Below are 10,512 nucleotides of genomic sequence, written 5' to 3' on the forward strand. Positions count from 1 at the left end.
GTCGTTCGGGGAAGGATTGGTTCATTGATCCTTCTCCTCAGATAGTGACTCATGGCTCTTGGTGTTTGTGGTTATTTGGTGGCAGTCATATCAGATATCTTCAGTGGGATCCAGGAGAGTGGGAGTGGATTGATGCCTTCGATCCTTTGAAAAGCCTTCCTTTTTTCAGTTTCAATGTCCGGAATGCCAGGCTTCTCCTTACTTGACAGATGCATAGGATCCCTACTCTCAGGCCTCATTGGGAGAGCTATGATATTTCTCCAGTGATACAGCGCAGATATTGGCATAGACTTTGGCACTCATACAGAAGGAGCCAGATCTCTCATTTCTTTTGGTTATTCTTACATGGTGGTCTCCCCACCAATCAGTGGAGATTGGTTTTCGGTGTAACACCTTCCTGTCCTAGGTGTGCAGCAGATTCTGAGACTGTACAACATTGTTTATGGGGATGCAGCACTGCACAGCAGATTTGGGGTTCTGCAGCTCAATTTATGGGCAAATTGAGTGGCCGTGCCATGCATGTGACTTGGGGGGCAATTGCTTGGCTCTCCCAGTCCGGTCCGTAGCTTTTTCATGAGGACAGTGGTACAAATTCTGCTATTTTCATTCGTAGAGGTATTGCGTAGCATGGTTTATTGCAGGATGTACCTCACTCTGATGATTATACACTCCCTAGACAGAGGATTGACACTAGTTGGGAGATTGTTGCCAGTATTACAACATGACACATCTGGAGAGCTAGATGCATGGAGGCTATTGAGGGTGTCCAGATTTTTGGGTCTCAGTGCATTACTACTATGTGGGGTGATATCATCCATACTCTTATGGCTACTTGGGCTCGCTTTCAAGGGCCCTCTCGTTTTGCGCAGGTGAAGCGCGTGATATTAGTGCGGGAGTGGGACCATGGCATCTTCTTTTCCTCTAGTACCACAGGTCTTACATGGCATCATGATGCTCCTCAGTGGTTGAAATCACCTTACATATTAGGGTGATTCTATTCTTTTCCGGCTTACAGTTGTGATTTTTGTATGTTTTTCTCATACTTAATAGAAGTCTCTTTCTGAAAAAAAAATAAAAAATTGGAAAGTACAAGCTTTGGGAATGGGAGATTATCCTAGAATACAAAGGACCACATTCCTAAAATTTAGGAGAGTTGCTATTTTTGGTCCAACTCCGATGGAAATTCTGTTCACGTCATTACATGTGGAATTGAGTAGATACCAAGAGTTGGCAAAGTGCCTATGACAGAATGTCTACCACTTGGGATATTTTTAGAGATAAAGTTTATAGAAGGACCCATATCTTAGATTGGGACGTGTGGCAAGAAAGTGGATCAAAGTGAGACAAGTGGCCTCACACTTGTCACTCCAGCAATTGTGTGGCTCTCCACTTGTTGTCATCATAGCGTTCTCTTTCCATTTTCACTCATGGGAGCCCCAAATCTATAAATTGGAGCCCTCTCTCTTCATTAATGGAGGATCTCTTGCTGCACACTAGCCTCTACCACCGTTTACAGGCTGCCCTAATGATGGCTACTCTCGTTCTCTCTCTCGCGCTGCGCGCTGGTGTCCATGGCGTGACGCCTTTGCTCCTTCGCTGCTGCGCTGCGCGCTGGTGGTCTCCCTCGCTCTCTCGTGCTGTTCGTTGCTGCCTTGCTTACGTTGCGCACCCCTGATGGCAGCGTTGCTGTGCTGACCTGCTTCCGTGCTGTACCACAGGCGCACTTGCACTCACTACGTGTTCTGCCCTGCACCGCTGCTTCCGTGCTGTACACAGGTGCACTTCCACTGCGTGTTCCGCCTTCCCTTTTCCCACCTGCCCTTGCGCAGTGTTCCGCCTTTTCTTTTCCCACTTGCCCTTGCTTAGGCCCTTAAGGCAGCAACTAGGGGAAATAACACAATGAACCTACAGGAGCTGGAGGCATACATCCAGACAGTGGAGGACAACACCAAGAAATTACTCGGCGAACAAAAGAAGGTGCTGGACAGGATCCTAAACCAACATGAAAAACAATTGGAAGGCCTCCGCAAGGAGAAACAAGGAAAGAAGAACAGGATTGAAGAACTGAGAGCCCAAGTGAACCACCAAGAAGAGGTGATTTAGATGTTGAAAGAGACCCACCTGCAACAAATAGGAATGCCAGAAGCTGCCCCAATGATAGGGGAACTCCGGGCAGAAATGGAAGCCCTAAAGGCTATGGTCAAGGACCACATAGTGGAGGAAGGGGAACAGAATATTCAGGAGGGTTTAAGGACTGACTTGGAGCAGTTGAAAGCTGCGAGTGATAAGCTGCGGGAAGAACTGCAGACCACGAAGAAAGTGCTCCGCCTTATGCAGGCTATCGTGGTATTCAGGCTACAGTGAAGGCTTTGGAGGCATTCTTTTATTTGCCTACTATGCAAAGCACCCAATCACCCACATCAAAAACCAATGATCGACGGTTTAGGTTTGCTGCTTTCCTCTGTTTCTCTTGAGTCCTTTGAAGAGCCACCTTGACCTTCTTGTAAGCCTCATCCATATTCTCCACAAAACGATCTGCCTCGAAGATCTTATCTTTTGTATGTAGGATCGGAGGTACTTTCTTCCCGGCGCCCGCCTTCCACAATCTTGAAAGGTGCCTTACCTGTCGAAGTGTGAATGGTGTTATTGTAGGCAAACTCCACCAGAGGAAGATACTTTTTCCACTGTTCCTTATGATCCGAAACATAACACTTTAGAAGATCCAATACAATTGAGTTGGCAATTTTCGATTGCCCATCTGTTTGTGGATGAAAAGACGATGAGAATTTCAATGAAGTCTTCATGTTTTCGAACAATGCTCTCCAAAATAAACTCGTCATTCGAGGATCTCGGTCACTGACAATAGATGTGGGCATCCCATGGTACTTGAAGGTATTCGTCAAAAATATCCTCACCATTTACTCTGCATTAATCTTCTTCCTGACTGGAATGAAATGGGTCTGCTTGCTGAAACGATCCACGATAGTCCAGATGCCATCATTCCCCCTCTTTGTCCTAGGAAGATCAGAGATAAAATTCATAGCAATACTCTCCCACGGTCTATCTGGAATAGGCAAAGGATGAAGTAACCCAGGTGTCTTTTGACGGTCATACTTCACCTTCTGACAAATGATACAATCACGAACAAAAGCATAAGTATGCGGTACTATGGACCTTTTCAGGTGATCGAGAAGATGAGTGATGTTTCTTATCGTCTTCAGTTACCGGATCAGTGGAGGATTCATAATGCATTCCATGTGAGTCTTCTTAGACCTTTCAGAGGTGAGGTGCCTACAAATCAGGTTGATGAGCCGCAACCAAAGGTAGAAGAACTTGATGAGATTCTTCAACCGGAACAGATTTTGGCACATAAAGAAAGAAAAGTCAGAGGAAAAGTTTCACGTCGATATCTGGTGAAGTTTGTGAACTACTCACCTATGGATTCGAAGTGGATGGAGGAGGGTGACTTGGTAGATTCACCGAGGATACTACAACTTTACCTCGAGGCTTTTGGTTTGAAGCCTACCTTAGAAAGTGCTTCAACAGGTTCAGCTGTGGATTCTGGAGTACTACCTGTTACTCAAGAGGGGGCTGACTCCGCTCCTTTGTCACAGAGTTCACTTGGATGAGATCTGGAAGTCGCTTGGTGTTCTTATCAGCACACTCGAGATACTAAACTGACAGTATATCTGCCAATGGGATTTCTATGATATATGTGTACTAGTCACATGGTTTGATTCATGGATATACGAATCTTTTGAGAGAATAGGGACGCCTATTCTAGACTTTCATTTGATATGCATCAGTGTTTACTCATGTTCATGATGTACTGCTGATCGTGGGTCCTGTGGGATGGCCATGAGCAGAGCAGGTAAAGCATCTAGGGGGACATGACTATTCACGAGGTGGATGCTCTTGATTTATGTATTCAGATGTTCTGTTTTAGTTGGCAGGACATAGCTTTCCCGTTGCTCTCTTAGGTTTTGTTTAAATTCGCATATCCTTTGAATGAACAATCGAGGACAATTGCTTTGTTATAAGAGGGGGGTATGTTACAGGACTGAGTATTTTACCTCTTTCCTTAAGCATTGTAATCATGTTTTAAGCATGTTTAACATTCACTAATCATGTTTTACTCTGTATATGCATATGTAAGATAGTACACGTGTGAGGATACAGATACATGTTTAGTGTGTGTGTGTGTGTACATGTGTGTGCATGTTTTTGGTCTTTCTCTTATCTTGTTGCAGGAGCATCAGCTGAGGCATCTTGTGGGTTAGCTCTACAAGTACAATCGGGTACAAGCAATCGACACGTGGCACTGATGGTAGGCACTGCCACGTGGCACATGTGATGTGGCAGCTGACATGTGTGCAGGTACGGCTGGCTGCACAGGCTGGACTGCACGTGTTGATGTGTGGCTGGTTGCAGATGATGAGAAGCAAACGTGTGGCGTTGACACGTGGCGACTGGCTACTGCATAGGTAGGTTGCAAGACTGCAGGTGCTGCCACGTAGGCAGCTGACGTGGCAGGCGCTGCAGCCGTACTGCACCCAAGCACGAGAGAGAGAGAGAGAGAGAGAGAGAGAGAGAGAGATAGAGAGAGAGAGAGAAAGAAGCGAAGCTCAAGGCAGCAAGCGCAAGAAAAAGGAGAAGGCGGGCAGCTGGACACGAAGGTGCTGGGCAACCGAGAAACGCGCGAAAGAGAAGCACCGGATAGCAAAAACGCAAAAGTAACGTGGGATTTTTGAAAAAAAATCGATAATCGCCATGTTATTTTTTTAATTAAAAAAAAAAAGAGAGAGCTATTCGATAGTCTGGGGGAAAAAGCTTTTTCCCCCAAACTTGTATAAATAGGGGGCCAAGGCACTTGTTTCACCACAACACAAATTGGGTGAAAGCTTAAAGCAGATCTCCTCTACGTGGAGTAAGTTGATTTCTTCTCGGGAATTGTACAAGGGCTACGCTGACATCGAGTGAAAAATAAATACCTGCGGGGGTGCCACGCTTTGGGGCCAATTGGTCTTTTGTGCAGGAGCACTCTAGCTCCACTTATTCTTTTTTCTTCTTCTTCCAAGTTTATTATTCCAGTTCGTAAAGCGATTTAAGTGTGATTAAGTGTGTTCACCGCCCATAAAATTTTGAAGGCCGGTTTCAGAGCGAGTTGTAACCAATTTCGTGAAGAGTAAAGAAATACCTACGGGGGCGTCCAAGCGGTTTGGGGCCACCACTTCTCTTGTATAGGAGCAATCTAGCTCCCCTTGTCTACATTCTCTCTGTATTTTCTCTCTCTTCAAGTTTAAGTGATTTAAACTATCTTTAAGCGCTTGTGTGTGGTGGAATTTTTATCTACCGCCCGTTAGTTTTATTGAAGGCCGGTTTCAAGGTTATGTTGCCGAGATCACGTCAAGGGGGAAAGCTCGTGGTCATTTGCACGCAAGCATGACGGGAAGAGACGAGAAAGAAGCCATAGAAGAGAATCGGTTTCACTTGGGAAAAAGCAAAGAGAATTCACATTGGCCAAAGCCACATGAAGATGCGTAGTGAAGGCTTGTGTTGACATGTGTAGATCAGCCATGAGCATTTGAGTGGATAAAAGTCAAAAAGCAAGGCTGTTTTGACCAAAAAGATTGAGTCAAAAAGTGGATCAACGTGTATGGAAAGGTCAACTACGTCAAGGTAATGGCGTGCATGTGGTTTGGAACAACTTGGGGCATGAGAACATGCAAAAGTAGGCATGTTTGACCAAGGGCTGACTAGGTTTGACCGCGCTTTGACGGAGGGTTAACCAGCGTTTGACTCGATGGACAAGGGTGTCCAAGGGTGCACCAATGTTGTTGGAAAGCATGGGCTGATTTTGGCTTGGTTTTGAAAAGCAAAAAGTATGCAAGAGCTTCTTTTTGTGCTTTCTTGGTTGGAAAAGTCGCTTTTTCTCGGGGCTTGATGAGAAGTGCTTTTGGCGGCTTGTTGGAGGGCAAGATCAAGGCCTCTTGGAGGGAAAAATCATTGACGAAAAAGTAGGATTGGGGGGACAGCAAGAGGTGCCAAACAAATGTGCTTATCAGCGTTACCAGAGGGGAACTTGATGGGCTGATCAAGGCCATAAGGGACTTTGATGCAGGTGAAGAACCCATGTGAGAAGGCAAGATCAGGAAGGCTTCAAAGGTTTGGAAGGTATCATCTTCAATGGGGGTCTCAGCTTTTATTGCAAAGACTCGTGAGAAAGCTAAGTGGACAGTACACCAACATGGTCAAGCAGCGGTGTTTGACACAAGTGATTGGGTTCTGTAGAGATTCTAAAAGAAAAGTACGAGATAAAGTTTCACGTTGTTATCTGGTGAAGTTTAGGAACTATTCACCTATGGATTCGAAGTGGATGGAGGAGGGTGACTTTGCAGATTCTCCTATGGTTTTACAACTTTATCTTGATGCTTTTGGTTTCGAGCCTACCATGGAAAATTCTCACATAGGTTTAGTTGCGGAGTGTGGATTTGGAGCATTAGTTGATACTCAAGAGGGTGGTTCCTCCACTCCTTTGTCACAAATGCACTCAGATAGGATCTAGGAGTCGCTTGGTGATCTCTTTATGGTTCACTCAAGGTACTGATGGCTGACAGTACATCTGCTTACAAGACTTCTATGCTATGTGTACTAGTCACATGGTTTATGGTATCTTTTGACTTGGGTATGGTTGGAAAAAGATTGGGACGCTCATCTCTACCATATGGTCTTGGATGTGCTCATATTTGTGTATGGAAATATTTGTACATATGCAGCATCCTGCATGTATATGTTTGTGATGATATTGCTAATCATGGGTTCTGCGGAATGGCCATCTCTTGGAGCAGTTGGGACATCACTTGGACACATGTATATTGCATGGAGTGGATACTTGGTTTTTGATGACACTTATTTTGTGTTTATCTTTCTTTGTGGTGTTCTGTTTCAAGTTGGCAGAACTTGGATGTTCCGGTTGCACTATGAGCGCAATCAAGGACGATTGCATTCTTTCAAAGAGGGGGGGATGCCACCGCAGTGCATGTTTTGCCTCGCAGAAACCCTAACCCTAATTTTTAAGATTGTTAGAATGAGGACCTGTTCGCATCATCAAGAAGAGCTTGTTGAGAGGAATAACTTTGTCTCTTATAGCATCTTCAAATTCAAAGTGGTTTGAGAGATTTTTAGGAGAATGACTTTTTACATAAAAAGTCAATAAAGCTGCTTTTCGGTTGCTTTTTAAAAGTAAGTCAATAAAGCTGCTTTTCGGTTGCTTTTTAAAAGTAAGTCACCTTTTAAAACTGCTTTTTAAAAGCCAAACTTGTTTTAAAGCAAGCCTAAGCCGGCTCTATATAAGTGAGGCATGGGGGAGGGCTCTAGTCATAACTGCAGCGTGGATTTGGGAGGAGGCGACCAAAGAAGCCTTCACTCGTGGGCCTTGGGTGCTAGTGTGTGTGCGGGAGTGCTCCTAGCCGAGGATACTCGTTGCGAGTTATAACCAATTTCGTGAAGAGTAAAGAAATACTTGCGGGGACGCCAGAGCGGTTTGGGGCCACCACTTCTCTTGTGTAGGAGAAATCTAGCTCCCCGTGTCTACATTCTCTCTATATTTTCTGTCTCTCTTCAAGTTTAAGTGTTTTACACTATCTTCAAGATCTTGTGTGTGGTGAAGTTTTTGTCTATGGTCCATCAGTTTTATTAAAGGTCAGTTTCAAAGGATTTTTAGAAAACACAGATAATTTACATGTGCTTTTTTTTATGATATCATTGTGTTTTCTAAAGGTAAGGCACAACACCAAGAGCACTCGGCTATTGTGTTCGAAGAGCTTCGTAGTCATAAGCTCTACATTAACTTTAAAAAGAGTGAATTCTTTTTATCAGAAATCCATTATCTTGATCTCATTGTATCCAAGCAAGGGGTATGGATGGATCCAACCAAGTTGCAAGCAATTAAGGATTGGCCAGAGTTGGGAACTGTACATGAAGTTCAAATTTTTATAGGATCGTGCTCATATTACTGTTGTTTTATTAAGCACTTTGCTGAAATTGCTTCACTATTACATGATTTGACCAAGAACTAGGTATATGTATTTTAGTGGGGAGATATACAAAAAAAGGCTTTTCATGGTTTGTAACAAGCCAGCTTGTTTGGACCGTCGGTTCTGACTATGCCAGATTTGCATAAACCTTTCTCAGTTGAATGTGATGCATGTGGAGATTATATTGGTGCAGTATTAAACCAAGAAGGACATGCTGAAGCATATGAAAGCCGACAGTTGCAACATGTGGAACTCCACTTGCAAGTTCATGAGAAAATTTTTAGCAGTGATCCATGATCTCACGATGTGGAAACATTATTTGTTAGGGGCTGAATTTACCGTTAAGACAAATCATCAAAGTCTATGGTACTTTCTCACACAAACTAAGTTGTCTGAAAAGCATATGAGATGGGCAAATTTCCTCTCTATGTTTCATTTTGAGTTTTTACATACTTTTAGAAAGAAGAACATAGTAGCTGATCCGCTTTTCCGAAGGCCTCATGTGCATGCCATTACCGTGGCCTATTATCATGATCTCTCAGATATGCATGATGCATATCATACAAATGATCATATATGGGTTGATTTGCAGCAGGGTAAACTAATCCTAAACTATGCCATAGGAGAAGGGTATTTGATGATGTAGAATCGCCTTTGTGTGCATAAAAACTTAAGGCAAAAGGTGTTGGATGCATGCCATACACCACCTTATGTAGGACGTAGAGGAATTCTTACCACTACATAGGCTTTGGAGAAGTATTTTTTCAGGTCGCAGGTGCGTAAAAACATAGATGACTATATACACCAATTTCTAGTTTGGCAAAAAGTCAAATTTGACAAGCATAAGACTGCATGGGTGCTTCAATCGTTGCCAATTCTGAATCAGCCTTGGGAGAGTTTTTTCATGGATTTTACACAGATCTTCCTAAAACGGAGCAAGGAAATGATGCTATTTAGACTTTTGTGGATAGGTTCAGTAAACAGGTACACAAAAGACCATTAAACTAGAGCATATGACGAAAGATATTTTTGGTCCAAATCTTCAAGCATCATGGCATGCCAAAGACGATTGTGATTGTTGCACCACTAGTCTCTTTTTGCGTGCTCTATTTGATAATATGGGAACCAAGTTGAATTTCTCTTCTACTTATCATCCACAAACAGATGGAGAGAGTGAAATTGCAAATTCAACAGTGCTTGATTTGTTGAAATGTTCTTTCTCTAATTGCAAATCAGACGGGGAGAAGTATCTACCACTTGTTGAGTTCGCTTACAATAATACGGTGCATACTTTTACGAGTAAGGCGCCCTTTGAAATTTTTTATTTTAAAGTTGTTTTGCCTCCTATTCTGCCCACCAAGGATGAAATATTTGCAGCAGATCAATACGTGAGGGATTTGGACACTGTATTTTCACAAGTTAAGACAGCCATATAGAGGTCCTATGAAAAGCAGAAGAAAGGTGCAAATAAGCATTGGAAACAATTGGACCTAAAGCAAGGTGATTGGGTTTTGTTAAAATTCCAAAAAGCTTGCCATCGTAAGAGGATAAGCAAAGAGGGCATGTATCTAAAGCTATCTTGCAAGTATTATGGATCATTTCAGATCTTGGAAAATATCAATGAGGAAGCTTTTCAATTGGTGTTACGAGATCATTGGCGGATACACAATGTCTTTCATATCGGTCTCTTGGAGCGGTATGTTGGTCGTGAGCCTGGTGGAACCGATGATAGAGAACCAACCTAAGGTGGACGAACTCGAAGAGGTCCTGTAGCTTAAGCAGATTGGCTTTCACAAGGAACGAAAAGCTGCTGGTGGCAAACTTGTTCATGGATATCTTGTCAAGTTCAGAAACTATCGAGCACTTGATGCGAAATGGGTCGATGAGGCTTACTATAAGGAGTACGTGGATCTCCTTACTGCCTATCTATCTGGACGCTTGGGCAACTAATTAGAAGCCGGGGGGATGTCACAATCCTCCAGAGCTGTGACATGCGGAATGATCTCTAGGATGTTGTCTTGCGAGTATCCAGGAGCATGATGGACTCACTCATGGAAGGGTGGTAATCTTGGTGAGTGTTATGTGAACTCATGGAAGGGCAGTTGCTTTGGTGAGTTTTTGGATCCTGCATGGGTGGCGCCGATGGTTGGAACTACTTTGGTGTACAAGATGGCAAGTCAGGATATTTAATCCAAATTATTGTGCACGAGCATATGTTTGTGAAATTGCATGTGCATGTGTGGCTTGTTTCGATTGCTTGGACATTGCCTGCTATTTTTGCTTGTGAATGTCCACGGGCACCGAGGACACCTAGACACCCCGTGGACACGTATGTGCACACCTGTCTTCTGGGACTAAGGTGGTGGTTTTATGTGTTTTGCAAGTGGTAAGTTTGCACTTAACTTTATTTAAATATTATTGCTTTGTTTGCTAAAGTTTATGGTTAAAGGTTCAAATTCATTAAAATCTGGGCAGA

This window comes from Cibotium barometz, chromosome 34 (genome assembly GCF_041138505.1).
Source record: "Cibotium barometz isolate CiBa-2024 chromosome 34, ASM4113850v1, whole genome shotgun sequence".
NCBI classification, from domain to species: domain Eukaryota; kingdom Viridiplantae; phylum Streptophyta; class Polypodiopsida; order Cyatheales; family Cibotiaceae; genus Cibotium; species Cibotium barometz.